The sequence below is a fragment of the Garra rufa genome, chromosome 20, assembly GCF_049309525.1.
Source record: "Garra rufa chromosome 20, GarRuf1.0, whole genome shotgun sequence".
NCBI lineage: Eukaryota > Metazoa > Chordata > Actinopteri > Cypriniformes > Cyprinidae > Garra > Garra rufa.
Genome location: NC_133380.1, coordinates 25189893 through 25205252, shown reverse-complemented (window position 1 = coordinate 25205252; position 15360 = coordinate 25189893). Strand labels below are relative to the sequence as shown.

General features: G+C 37.3%; 1 protein-coding gene across 2 annotated transcripts in view; it reads left to right on the top strand.

Moving 5' to 3' along the window:
- The window catches only part of nlgn1 (neuroligin 1), a 293385-nt gene that overhangs the window by 238467 nt on the left and 39558 nt on the right, over positions 1–15360 (top strand). The window lies entirely within an intron of this gene.

Genomic DNA, 15360 nt, shown 5'->3' with positions numbered 1-15360 from the left:
TCTTGTGTCTTTGGGATTGCAAGAGCTTTTTGTTTTACACTGGAAAGATTAAGGTTAAGCTGAGGACATTCTTTATGCTCATTCACAGAGGAGCTGAGAACTCGAGGGAGGCCATCCTGAAAAAATCGATCGGCAGCAGCATTGCATTTCTGTAGAGGTGCAGTTGGACACAAGGTCAGAGATATTATCGGACACGAGAAAGAAATGGAAGTGGATTTGACTCTGTCATTGCAAGATTCATGTACACGCTCAGTCCGCCGTGGTCTGACAGACTTCTCAAATAAATCTTTAAAAAAAAATATGCTAGTATTTCTTTCCCGTCAGTTAAAGCAGCATTTTCAGGAGTACGTCTCATAATTTTAATTTCTTGTTTACCATAATTCTTTATTCCCATACTTAGGGTGACTCACGCCTCACATGAAAGCAAAAGAAGCTTCTATGAAAAGCACACTTCTTTGACAGTCTGTAGGTAAACCTACATGAAGTTTCTAAATCCGGCTGGATTCTTGTCCAGGATCCCATGGTGAAAGCTTGTGTCTGAATCCATCTCCTGAGCCCTGTGCCGGAGGGGCTCACAAGAAAAGGATGACAGAGGTTATGTGATCAGAGTCATATTGAAACCAAACCATGGATATGACAGCCTCCTTTGGGTGCTCTGGATCGGAGATGACTTTGAAAATAGAATCCTCTCTATATTCTGAAATATTAGGCCCCATCCTTAGGAAATCTGCTTTGAGTAAAGAAGGTTTATAAATGGCCTCCATTCTCAATTATTTAAAAGGAATAGTTACCCAAAAATAAAAATTCTGTTATTTGTTACTCAACTTCATTCATCTTCAGAACATAAATTAAGATATTTTTTTAAGAAATCTGAGAGCTTTCTGACCAACGCAACTGAAACATTCAAAGCCCAAAAAGGTAGTAAGGACAAGGCTACGAGAATACTTTTTGTGTTCAAAGAAAACAAAAATAACAACTTTATTCAACAATTTCTTCTCATCCATGTCAGTCTTCGATACACATTCATGAGACTACCATGACGAGAAGAAATTGCTCAATAAAGTTGGTATTTTTGTTTTCTTTGCGCACAAAAAGTATTCTCGTAGCTTCATAAAATTATGGTTGAACCACTTATGCCACGTTGACTATTTTAGCAATGTCTTTTCTACCTTTCTGGGTCTTGAACGTTTTAGTTGCATTGCTGTTTATTCAGGGTCAGAAATCTCTCGGATTTCATCAAAAATATCCCTATTTGTGTTTTAAAGATGAACGAAGGTGTTACAGGTTTGGAATGACATGGGGATGATCCATTTCATTTGTAAACAAGAAGCTGATTTGAAGATTTCCCCTCAGTCTTTTGGAGAAAGTGTCCTTTGCTTCATGTGAAGGCTGTGGTCAATTAACAGCGTCCACTTGCTCATCCAGTGACCTCCTTCTGGGAAGAGACACACGTGGGCATTCGCACACTGACCCTACAGATGTGTGAAACCAGGGGTCAGGACAAGAACGTCTGCTGTGCTGTCATATTCTTTCTGGAAAAAAACAATAAGGGAGAGAAGGACTCAGCAGTGACATGTTATGAAAAGAATGTTGATCATCTTCTTGTTCTTAAATAATGTTTTATCCTCACAAATACTCCAGATCGCACTCTCATTATCTTCACAGGATGATAATTAGCACCCCTCACGATGCAAACAAAGTTACTCAAGCTTATAATTTCAGCTCCACTATTAACAATATAGATTTCCCGCAGAGAACTCAAACATCATATTTGTAATTGATTTCTGAACATTTTTCTTTCTGAACTGTATATATACTGATAAAAAATGGGTCAGAAAAAAATCTTAAAAGAGAAGTTCCAGAACAAAAAAAATTACAGATAATTTGCTCAACCCCTTGTCATCTAAAAGGTTCATGTCTTTCTCAGTCATAAAGAAATTCTGTGCTCCAAACAATCCCAGTCGAGGAAGAAGGGTCTTATCTAGCAAAACAATTGGTCATTTTCTAAAAGAATTTACAGTTTATATACTTTTTAACCTCAAATTCTCGTTTTGTCTAGCTCTGCGTGAACTCTGTGCATTCCGGGTCAGTACAGTTAGGGTATGTCGAAAAACTCCTATCTCATTTCCTCTTTGAATTTCAAAATCGACCTTCATCACTGCAAAAGTATCGCACCAGTGTTTACAAAGCAAGGGTCAAACGCCCTTTACAAAAAAGGCGATGTAGGGCGATTTTGAAGTTGGAGGAGAAAATGAGATTCCCCTAACCATCATGAGCCGGAATACACAGAGTTGACACAGAGCTAGACAAGGGTTTGAGGTTAAAAGATATATAAATTGTAATAAAAAACAAAACAAAACAAAAAAAAACAACTTTAAATTAATTGTTTAGCTAGATAAGACCCTTCTTCCTCAGCTAGGATCGTTTAGAGCCCTTTGAAGCTGCATTTAAACTGCATTTTGGAAGTTCAATCTCGCGGACACCATAGAAGTCCACTAAATGGAGAACATTCCTAATTTTTTTTCTTCAAAAACTGTTGTGTTTTAATATATTTTAAAATGCAATTTATTCCTGTGGTGCAAAGCTGAATTTTCAGCATCATTACTCCAGTCTTCAGTGTCACATAGTATTTCAGAAATCATTTTAATATGTTGATTTGCTGCTCAAGAAACATTTTTGTGATCATGACTGTGCTGCCTTTTTTTTTCCTTGAGATTCTTTGACGAATAGAAAGTTCAACAGAATAGCATTTATTTAAATCTTTTGTAACATTATAAATGTCTTCACCGACACCTTTGATCAAATTAATGCATCCTTGCTGAATAAAAGTATTAATTTCTTCCAATAAATAAATAAATAAAATCTTACTGACTCCAAACTTTTAGAACAGTAGTGTTTGCCATGCTGCCATTGCTATTTTTTTTCACAGTATAATGCAAATAAATCAAGAAATTATTGTAGAAAGAGAAATGTTGCAAGCCAGACTGTTGTCCACCTGAGCACCAAGGCTCAACATTTCAGACGCATGTACTATCATCTTGGCCAGATAACTTGAATACAGGGTTTAGTTTTATATCCTGTGAGTTCTGTTCAATCTTTTGCTTATTTCTGTTTTGTTTTATTTTAAAGGGATAGTTCACCCAAAATAAAAATTCTGTCATTAATTACTGACCTTCATGTCGTTCCAAACCCATAAGACCTTTATTCATCTTCGGAATACAAATTAAGATATTGATAAAGTCCAAGAGCTTTCTGACCCTCTATAGACAGCAACGCAACTGACACGTTCAAGACTGACAAGGGAAGTAAGGACATTGTAAAAATACTCCATGTGACATCCTTTATATACTTTTTTGTCATCAGTGGTTTAACCTGAATTTTATGAAGCTATGAGAATAGTTTTGTGCACAAAGTTAATAAAGTTATTATTTTTGTTTTCCTTGTGCACAAAAAGTATTCTCATAGCTTCATAAATTACAGTTGAACCACTGATGCCACATGGACTATTTTAACAATGTCCTTACTACTTTTCTGGGTCAATGCAGGGTCAGCAAGCTTTCTGATTTTTTAAAAAAATATTTAATTTGTGTTCCGAAGATTAACAAAGGTATTACAGGTTTGGAACGACATGAGGATAAGTAATTATTGACAGATATCTAATTTTATGGTGTGATATCCCTTTAAATCATACTCAATCCCCAACATATGAGGTAACAGAAATCAGTTTGATATAAATTCCTTCCGGGCAGAAGCCTGCCATCTTGCGCGATTGAACATTCGGAAATCTCCGCAGAGCTTCCAAGGAGGCTCGCGTGGCAGTTCTCCAACTTTTAAAACAATGCATCTGGTAATAAGCTGCGAACAGAGTCTGTCCTGAGTGCGTCCGGCCTGCTTTAATCCACTTAGTAACTTCCCACTCTGTCTGACGTGCACTGGGGTGTTAGAGTTCACCTGTGACCCCCAGCTACTCACCCTTATGTTATCAGCTTAAAGACGCCTCTTGTAGTGCATTGGAGGGCTGCTCTGTGCTGCTTGAGTCTCGAGACTAATCAGCTGATTGTATTGTGCTGGAGGTGGAGTGTTGCTTCTGTGCTGACAAGCTGTTAGGGCTGAGAGCTCTGCACCTAATGGACAGCTAATATCATGAGTGAATGGTAAAAGTGGAGACTGATCCTACGGCAGATGGAAAATCAATAGTCTATTAGAGTCGACAGGGCAGGACGTGGGGGAAGAAGGGGAAGGGATGAGGAAGACCGCTGCTCGGCCCAAGCCTTCTATACCTGTCTCTTTCTCTGCCTCGTTTTGCTTTTCTCTTTTCTGACCAGTACCGCCCTGTTAAAACAGAGACCAACACGCCTGTCAGAGCTCTCTGAGATGAAATAGACATAGAGAGATAGAACGAGTGTTAAACTGTGAACGTTCTTCTTCAAAGAAACTGGTTGCTGCTCAGCCTGAATGATGCGGTGGATGAAACTTTGCTTTATGTTAACACAGATTGAGACAAGTTTTCTTGTGCCATCAGGTGAACCTGCTCAAACTTTGATAAACTTTTATACAAAAATTCCAACTCGCTGACTAAAAATGTCATGTGGGATAATAACCATTAAGTATAAAATATTTTCCTTGCACCTTGATTTATATATATACTGTTTAATAAATCATGGTTTTTTATTATGCTATCATGTTTTATTGTGTTTTGTTTTATTCTGTTAGCTGTATTTTTTGAGTTATTATTATTTATTCAAAACAACCCAACTGCAGTTTGATCGATATTAATTTAACATGATTAATTAAAAATGATTTTTGAAAAATTTTAAAAACTGACTTATATGTTTTTGCTAAATATTTATATATATTTGTATACAAATATAAATATTGTGTCAAAAGTAGAGTTTCTATTCAGCATTTAACCATATATACATGCAATTATAATCATTCTTAATCATTATATAAATATTTGTGAGAATATTTTAAGGTATTTTGTATAAATATTAGCACTATTAATATAAATATTGTGTCAAAGGTATAATAAATATTAGTAAAATATAATGTACTGCATTTTTCTGTACAACGATTGCACCGCTTGATTTTGATTTGTCAAGCTTTTCAGATTTTATGATTTTTATATATAGTTTAAAATTTTCCCGCTTTAGATTTTGAATTCAAAACGTTTTTAGTAAGAAATTAGTAATAAATAATGAACACTTTATTCAGCAAGAACACATTAAATTGTTTTTAAAAAACATTTAGTCACATTTAAATTGTTACAAATAATTCCTATTTCAAATAAATGTTGTTCTGAATTTTCTATTCATCAAAGAAGCCTGGAAAAAAGATATTTTTAAAATTTTGGATAAAAGTATTATGCTTCAGCTTTTCACAATTGTATAATTTATATATATTTTTAATAATTTCTAAATGTTTAATCAATATGTGTGTGTGTGTGTGTGTGTGTGTGTGTGTGTGTGTGTGTATATATATATATATATATACATACACACACACACACACACACACACACACACACATATATATATATATATATATTATTTTTTTATTTTTTTGCATACATTTAAATTATAGATATAATTTATAAATATTAACACTACTGATACATAAATATTGTGTCCAAGGTAATGATAAATATCATAAAATATAATGTTCTGCATATTTCTGCAGATTGATTGCACCACTTGATTTTGATTGGTTAAGCTTTTTAGATTTTTATAATACATACATACATCAAAATTACATATATATTTATATATACTATATTATTTATATTTTTTCTTATATATATATATATATATATATATATATATATATATATATATATATTTATTTATTTTTTTATTTTTTTACTTTTTGATTTTTTGATTTCTTACTTACAATTTCTGTTTCAAATAAATGCTGTTCTTTAGAATTTTCCATTCATCAAAGAATCCTGGGAACACATTATCATGGTTTCCCACAAAAATATTAAGCTGCACAATATTTTTACATTGATAATAATACAAAATGTTTCTTGAGCAGCAAATCAGCATATTATAATGATTTCTGAAGGATCTTGTGTCACTGAAGACTGGAGTAATGATGAAAATTATTAAATATATAAAAGATATTTCCCTATTACCGTCTTTACTGTTTTTCTGCAGCCTTGGAGAGCATAAGAGACTTCTTCAACTTAAATGTATTAAAAATCTATTATCCATATTAAAAGTCTGAGCAAAACTTGGCAAGCGAACAAGAAATGTAACCTTAAAAATCATCAGGTTAGGAGTAGTAATAACGTTTGTACTATATTTGTTCTTGCTCAATTTTGTTCCAGAACCAACAAAGTTGACTTGATCCAGGAAAGTGTCCTACACGGCTAAATAATGTTCCGCTCAGAAGCACTGACGAGATGTTCCCAGGCTTTAAGGTTATAATTCTTGTTCATCTGCCAAGTTGTGCTCAGACTTTTGTTGCATAGAGGTTGAAACGAGGACAGCGCAGGAAGAACGCTCTGAATGCGACACCATCTGGCTCGCATAAAGAAACCTCTGAGGGTCTTATTCCTCGTGGAATACAGAAAGAACACTCAGGCTCGAGAAGAAACACCTCACTCCCTGACAGATGCCTGCACATTCTCACCTTTTTCCTGCGAAGATATATAGGAACGTGACAATTTTTTGCCGCATTCCCTAGTTGGAGGTCCTCGCTCGTGCACTAATGTCCTTCAGTAATCATCATACAAATTTTGACTTGTCACATCGGTTTCTGCCGAACGTTGTAGAACCACCTCAGGCAAGATGATCCTTCACCTTTCTGACTCAATGTAGTAAAGTAAAGGCGGAGGGAACCGACCCTTGTCACACGCGTCGACAACTTCAGGCTCAGAGGAAAGAAGGCGTGACCTGGAAGAACTTCCACATGGTAAACTCTGAAAATCAAAATGTTGTGGCGTCTGGGTGCATCTGCGACAAGCAGCCGCTGGTGTTACATAACAGCTCTCTCCGTATCTGAGAATTTAATCACGTACCTCGGTTTCACCTCAGTTACGTGAGCAAATTAGAAACTTCCCATCCCATATCGCCTAATCTCTGCCTTCTTTCCCTGTTGAGATACGATTTACTCTCAGCTGCTGAGCATTTGCATATGCATATATAAAATGGCAGTCATGCATGTGTTGATTTTGAGTTTCTGCTCCTCTGAACATAAGTGTTGGCTTCTGTCGAGTTATATAGGGGTCTGGTCAACCAAGGATGTTAATGCTGGAAGGCAAAGGTACATAGTTTCATGCAGCTTGTGATTCAGCGGTCGCCACAACAACTCTGTGAACATGACCCTTGCTTGATCTCGCATGAAACTTACTTTCTTTTCTGAAAACGGTTTCTTATGGAACTTGTGTTGGTGTTTTTATCTTGGTGATCTGTTATGTTCCTGCCTGCAATTGATTTCACTTTGCATCTTCTTTTTAACACAGGCTAATTGGTGCACAGTTGTTTTTTGTCTGTGGCAGTAATTGGAGAGCTGCTGGTTTGCAACCTGCTCTTGTAGAGTTGTGCAGCATATTCAGAAAATTGAAAATTTACTTCTCAGCCAGGCTTGAAACTTACAGGTAGGGTGGCACCAGCCATTTTTAAGGTCTTGGTTAAATTTAGTTTGCACTAAAGGGTTAGTAACTGCTAGATAGTTTGTAACTAACTCTGTTTTTAATTTATCTGCATTACTTGTTCTTAAACAAGCAGTTCAGCCTTTATGTCGTTCTTAACCTGTATGACTTTCTTTCTTTCTTTCTTTCTTTCTTTCTTTCTTTCTTTCTTTCTTTCTTTCTTTCTTTCTTTCTTTATTATATGTAATTTGTGAGGCCATGATAATCATGTAGTGAAAAATCTGATATCATGACAGCCCTAGTTTATATGTAGTTACATTGTTAAATCATTTTAATATGTTCTTTGAGGTTTACATTTGAAGTCTAAAGTTTACATACACCTTGCAGAATCTGCACAATGTTAATTATTTTACCAAAATAAGAGGGATCATGTTATGTAATTTTTTATTTAGTACTGACATGAATAAGATATTGCACATAAAAGACGTTTACATATAGTCCAAAAGAGAAAAAAATTGTTGAATTTATAAAAATGACCTTGTTCAAAAGTATACATACTGTGTTGTTACCTGAATGATCTACAGCTGTGTTTTTTGTTTTTAGTTTGTTTGTTTAGTGATAATTGTTCATGAGTCCCTTGCTTGTCCTGAACAGTTAAACTGCCTGCTGTTCTTCAGAAAAATCCTTTAGGTCCCAGAAATTCTTTGGTTTTTCAGCATTTTTGTGTATTTGAACCCTTTCTAACAATGACCGTATGATTATGAGATCCATCTTTTCACACTGAGGACAACTGATAGACTCTTATGCAACTGTTACAGAAGGTTCAAATGCTCTCTGATGCTTCAGAAGGAAACACGATGCATTAAGAGCCAGGGGTGAAAACTTTTGAACAGAATAAATATTTGACGTTTTTCTTATTTTGCCTAAATATCATGTATTTTTTTTTTTCATTTAGTACTGCCCTTCAGAAGCTACAAAAGATACTTACATGTTTACCAGAAGACAAAATAAGATAAATTTACTCTGATCCTCAAATTCAAAAAGTTATCAACCCCCCCCCCACCCCCACCCCCACCCCGCCTCTTAATGCATCGTGTTTCCTTCTGAAGCATCAGCGTTATAGTTGCGTATGAGTTGTTCTCAGTGTGAAAAGATCTCAAAATCATAACAGTTATTGTTGGAAAGGGTTCTAATACACAAAAATAATTTAAAAAAAAGTGTGACCTAAAGGATTTTATGAAGAACAGTTGCCAGTTTAACTGTTTAAGACAAACAAGGGACTCATGAACAACTATCACTAAAAAAAAAAAAAAAAAAAAAAAACATAGCTGTGGATCACTCAGGTAACAACAAAGTACTTTTGAACGGTGTCATTTATGTGTCTTTTATGTGAAATATCGTATTCAGGTCAGTACTAAATAAAAGATAACATGCATTTTGTATAATCCCACTTATTTTGATAAAATAATTAACATTTGGCAGATTCTGAAAGGTGTATGCAAACGTTTGACTTCAACTGTAGAAAAAAAATTGCAGAATGTATTAAGCATACAAAGAACTATTCTATGACAAAAGATCAAGGGAAATTTGATTTCTCATGTCATGACCTCTTTAACCCTCTGGGGTCTGAGGGTGTTTTGAGGCCCTGGAAAAGTTTTGACATGCCCTGACATTTGTGCTTTTTTCAGTATCTTAAAAACATATGAATGGTCTAAATCTGATTACATTGTAATCAGCACATATTGGGCTGTACATAGTATGAAAATTCAAAGCTTTACCCTGGATTATTCAAACCACACGATTTTGGTGTAATCTCTGCATTTGCCAATACTTTTACTTCTGTTTTCCAGACCTTACCAGTGGTGTTACAGCCAACCCATATTTGCAATACGAGTGTGCTTTACTCCTACTATAGAAAGTCTCATTTTCCCCAGATACCAGGAGCTGGAATAGGTGACATTTATGCCACAAATGAAATGCATGTCACTTGTTCCCAGCGATGTGCCTTCCTAATACAAGATTAATAGCAGCCATAAAAGCTTATATCACCTCCCATTCTCCATCCCACATCATTATTGAAAAAAACGAGCACACGCGGGCCATCACCGGAAATAATTTTATATCTTCTTTTCGTTCTTTTAGCCATCTTTCCAGCTCCCATGCTCAGACTGTCTGCTCACTTTGCATACATATATCTGGCTAAGCTCCAGAGACGTTTGCATACAGCTTCTGTAGCAACGCTGCCAACACCTGGCCCTCTACCTGTCAGGCCTTCACAGCGAGTCTTGTGTTGAAATATTAAGCGTTGCCCCCCGGCTCCTCCCTCGTGCTCTGAGCCATCTCCGGCTCCTCGAAGACGAGAGCGAGAGAGGAGGGGAGGATGGGGGTTTTGAACGGGTCTTACGCCAGCAAGTGCCACCTGCTCACCTTTCTCTAGGGCCCGAGCTCTCAGAAAAAAAACTCGAAACACTTCGGCAGTGTTGCGTTTTTGACTGGAACCGCTTTTGATCGAACCTTCGCAGGGGTGAAATGATGCATACTGAGTGTTCTCTCGCAGGCTGTAATATTTAATACTGCTTTAAGGCGGTTTGTTTTCATGATAATAACATGAATGAAACATTTCGGCTTAAGGGTGAGTCTCTCAAATGGATCTGCACCAAATGTTCCTTCATAAAGTCAGCAAGCATCGGTCTCCTTTGACGGCATTTCTTTTTCATCTTTTCGTAATCGCACGTTCCCTCCAAAGCAATTGTGTTTTGATCAAACGGCTGCCGTTCGAACCTCTACGAGCCGCAGAGAAGCTAAAAACTCATTTTTATCCTTCAAAGAAATTAAGTTCAACACAGCACCCCCTCCGCCCATAACATGGTGCTTTATCGTGCGAAAGTGCTTCTTGAGGACGTGACTTTCGGCTAGCTGTTCTGTTTATGGTGGATATTATCGTCGGTTAGGACTGCTTTATGTGGCTCAAATCCTCTTCCTTCATGCTTGAGGTCCTCCAGGCGAACCGTCGCAGCGTGTGCCGTCACTTCACAGCATTAAACACAGTCTCATACAGCACCATGGCTCAATTTTAAACAAGAACACCCTTGAATTAATATCCAGGGCTGTATTGGATAAATACGTTGTCATAAAGACAATCCATAACAGTGAAGCAGCTTGATGTATGGTTGCAATTTTTGTATTTTAGTATTACATTCCAAAGGCTTTTTCTGCATGAGTTTTTCTTACATAATCTGTTCATAGGAAACCGGTGTTGCTCTCTGCATAAAAATTACCGCGATCTGTCAATCATTATCAACTGTAATGAGCCTGGAAGTGTAGACAGTGCAGACAGCAGCAAAGCCTGATGGGAAAGTACAAGGATGCAAAAGATGAATAGAAAAAATTTATTAAAGAAATAGACTGTAAATCACTATGAAAGTGTTGTTTGTTTCTTTTTCCCTTTCAGAGAAAATAAAGACCTTGGCCTCTTAAAAGAGGTGTCACTCCTACAATTAGTATCCTCACATCTCGCATAGCGAATGCGAGCATTTAAAAGAGAAAAAAAAAGCTAGAGGTTAGGAAAAAAAAAAAAAACAGTGAGCATTTCACATGAAAATGTTCTTAGAGAATTATTGATGCCTTGCTTTAGAGAGTGTTGAGAGTAAATAAGACCAAAACACATGGCGGCTGTAGGGTAATTAAAGCCCTGCCGATAGGCATAGCGCTGAACTTAAAACACGGAGATGATAAAACAAGAGTGATAAAATGAGGATCAGGTCCGGAAAACACAAACCCAGACCAGACCCATTTGCTTCAGTTCATTTTTATTTGTTGTTGTTGTTTAGAGCAAGAGAGACTGTTCAATTAAATTTGTGCAGTGTTGTGCCAAATTCAAATGTAGGGATTACCTTTTTGTGCATTTCGGATGAGTTCTTTATAACTGTGGGGAATTTGGTTTTGTTATTTGTTTTGATCACCTGTTTTACTTTAATTCAATTTTGTTATGTTCATTTTGGCTTTTCATATTTTCATTCATCTTTTGATAAAAAAAAAATTGTTTGTTCTGAGGCTGGGTTAAAATTTTGATTTTCAGATGTGAGTAATAAATAAATATGATAAATATTATATTAATAAATAATATAGTAAATGGAAGACAGTAGTAGTAGTAGTAGTAGTAGTAGTAGTAGTAATAATAATAAATATTTTAGTAAGTAAATATTATATAAAACATATATTAGAGTATAGAAAACACATAAAATAATAATAATTGAGTAATTAATAAATATGATAAATAGTAATAGTAAATTAATAAATATTAGAGTAAAGGGAAGACACAATAGTAGTAGTAATATTAATAATAATAATACAAACATATTAAAAAGTAATAAATAAATATAATATAAATATAAAGAAGACATAATAATAATAATAATAATAATAATAATAATAATAATAATAATAATAATAATAAATATTAAAGCAATACATAAATATTTTATAAATAAAGTAATACATATTGAAGTGGTAAATAAATATTGTATAAATATTAGAGTAATAAATATTGGAGTATAGGGAAGACAAATAATAATAAAAAAATAAAATATTAATAAATAAATAATAAATATTACAGTACAGCGAAGACATTATTATTAGAATCAGAATCAGAATCAGAAAGAGCTTTATTGCCAAGTATGCCTGCGCATACAAGGAATTTGTTTCAGTGTTATTAGCTTCCAGTACACAGAGACGCACAGACAATAAAAATAAGAGAATAAGAAAGAAATAAACATATGTAAGCATAAATAGACCAAAAATAAAAATAGAAAATAATAATAATAATTTGTAAAAATTGACAATAAATATGTGTGTACAGTTGTGCTATAGGTGATAGGATGGAATACAGGGATGTGTTAGGGTGGAGGTGGTAGCAGTAGATAAAGTCAGATTATTCCACACATTTTTGCACAATGGAACATTTTAACTGTTCATAAGGTGGATTGCCTGGGGGGGAAAACTGTTCACGTGTCTGGTAGTCCTGTAAGAGTTCAAAGAGGGGATGGCTTGGATGTGAGGGGTCCAAAGTGATTTTCTGAGCTCTTTTCCTCACTCTGGATGTGTGCAGTTCTTGAAGGGTGGGCAGGGGAGCACCAATAATCCTCTCAGCAGACCGAACCATTCTCTGCAATCTTCTGATTTTGTAGCTGAGCCAAACCAGACAGTTATTGTTGTGCACAAAACAGACTCGATGATGGCTGAGTAGAACTGTCTCAGCAACTCCTGTGGTAGGTTGAACTTCTTTAGCTGGCGAAGGAAGTACAACCTTTGTTGGGCCTTTTTTACAATGGAGTCGATGTGAGTGTCCCACTTCAGGTCCTGGGACATGAAACATCCCAGGAACTTGAATGTCTCCACTGTAGCCACAGTGCTGTCCATGATGGTGAGTGAGGAAAGAACAGGGGGGTTCCTCCTGAAGTCCACTATCATCTCTACAGTTTTGAGCTTGTTCAGCTCCAGGTTGTTGTGACTGCACCAGACAGACAGCTCTTTTACCTCCTGTCTGTAGGCAGACTCGTCACCATCCTGAATGAGGCCGATAACCGTGGTGTCGTCAGCAAACTTCAGGAGCTTGACAGAAGGGTCTTTAGAGGTGCAGTCGTTGGTGTAGAGGGAGAAGAGCAGTGGGGAGAGAACACAACCTTGAGGGGTGCCAGTGTTGGTGGTGCAGCTGCTTGATGTGAATTTCCCCAGTCTCACCAGCTGTTGCCTGTCAGAAAGCTGGTGATCCATTGACAGATAGGGCTAGGAACAGAAAGTTGGTTTAGTTTGGTGTGGAGGAGTGGAGGAATGATGGTGTTGAAGGCTGAACTGAAGTCCACAAACAAGATCCTCACATAAGCCCCTGGTCTGTCCAGATGCTGCAGGATGAAGTGCAAGCCAGTGTTCACTGCATCATCCACTGAATTGTTTGTTCGGTAAGCAAACTGCAGGGGGTCCAGTAAGGGTCCAGTGATGTCCTTCAGATAAGCCAGAACCAGTTTTTCAAATGACTTCATGACGACAGATGTTAGCGCCACAGGTCTGTAGTCGTTAAGTCCTGTTATCTTGGATTTCTTTGGGACAGGAATAATAGTTGAACGTTTTAGGCAGTGAGGGACTTCACACAGCTCCAGAGACCTGTTAAAGATCTGTGAAAAGATGGGGGCCAGCTCGTCAACGCAGGTTTTCAGACAGGTTTTTTTCCTGGTGCCTTTCTTCTTTTGTTCTTCCTGAAGACCTGGCGCACCTCATTTTCGCTGATTAGAAGTGAAGGAGGGGGAAGGGGGGGGGGGGTTGTTGGAGGTGGTAATGGTTGTGTGAAGAGATCGTCAGAACAGATTTGGGGAGTTTCAAATCTACAGTAAAACTTATTCAGATCTTCAGCAAGTCGTTGAGTCGCCTCAGTGCACGGGGTGGTGTCCTGTAGTTTGTGATTGTTTTCAGGCCTTTCCACACTGAACTTGGATCATTCGAAGTGAACTGATCTTCTAACCTTTTTGCATAGGTCTTTTTAGCCACTCTAACCTCTTTATTCAGTGTGTTCCTGGTCTGGTTGTACAAGACACTATCCCCTTTTCTGTAGGCATCCTCTTTGGCCTGACGAAGATGTCTGAGTTTTTCTGTAAACCATGGCTTGTCATTGTTGTATGTTAAATAGGTTCTGGTAGGATTGCATAAATCCTCACAGAAACTGATATATGAAGTAACAGTCTCTGTGAGCTCGTCCAGATCGGTGGCAGCAGCTTCAAAAACACTCCAATCAGTCAAATAGAAACAGGATTGTAAGACCTGTTCTGTTTTGTTGGTCCATCTTTTTACAGTCTTAACTACAGGTTTAGCAGATTTAAGTTTTTGCCTGTAGGTTGGTATAAGATGAACCAGACAGTGACCAGATAGTCCCAAAGCTGCCCGTGGGACAGAGTGATATGCTCCTTTAATTGTGGTGTAACAGTGGTCCAATATATTACTGTCTCTGGTCGGACATGTAACATGCTGTCTGTATTTTGGCAGTTCACGTGAGAGATTTGCTTTATTAAAATCCCCAAGAATGATTAAAACAGAGTCCGGGTGTTGTTGTTCTGTCTCTGTGATCTGATCAGCGAGTTTCTGCAACGCCAGGTTTACGTGCGCTTGCGGTGTGTACACACTCGCGAGAATAAACGAGCAAAACTCTCGCGGCAAATAGAACGGCTTACAGTTAGTGAAAAGCGCTTCTAGATCAGAACAGCACATCTTCTTTAACACTGTTACATCTGTACACCACCTCTCATTGATGTAAAAGCACGTCCCGCCACCCCGTCGATTCTGTGTCGCGGTCTCCTCTGAACAGCTGATATCCCGGCAGATGAATCGCGCTGTCTGGTATAGCCAGGTTCAGCCAGGTTTCCGTGAAACACAGAGCAGCAGAATGTGAAAATGTGAAATGTGAATGTGAAAAATCCTTATTTGTCCGGGAGAGCAGAAGGAGTTCGTCCGTTTTGTTGGGTAGAGAGCGGAGATTCGCCAGATGTATGCCTGGCAGCGACAGCCTGAATCCACGCTGACGAAGCTTCACGAGCGCGCCGGCGCGCTTCCCCCGCTTGCGCGTCCTGCGCGTCCGAAAGCGTCTCAGCGCTGCTGCTCCGTCAACTACTATGTTCAGCAAAATGTCAGAATAATCAAAAACCGGTAGGATATTATGTGGTGTGTTCTGCCGAATGTTCAGCAGTTCATCCCTGGTAAAACTGATCGTGTTTGCAAAACAA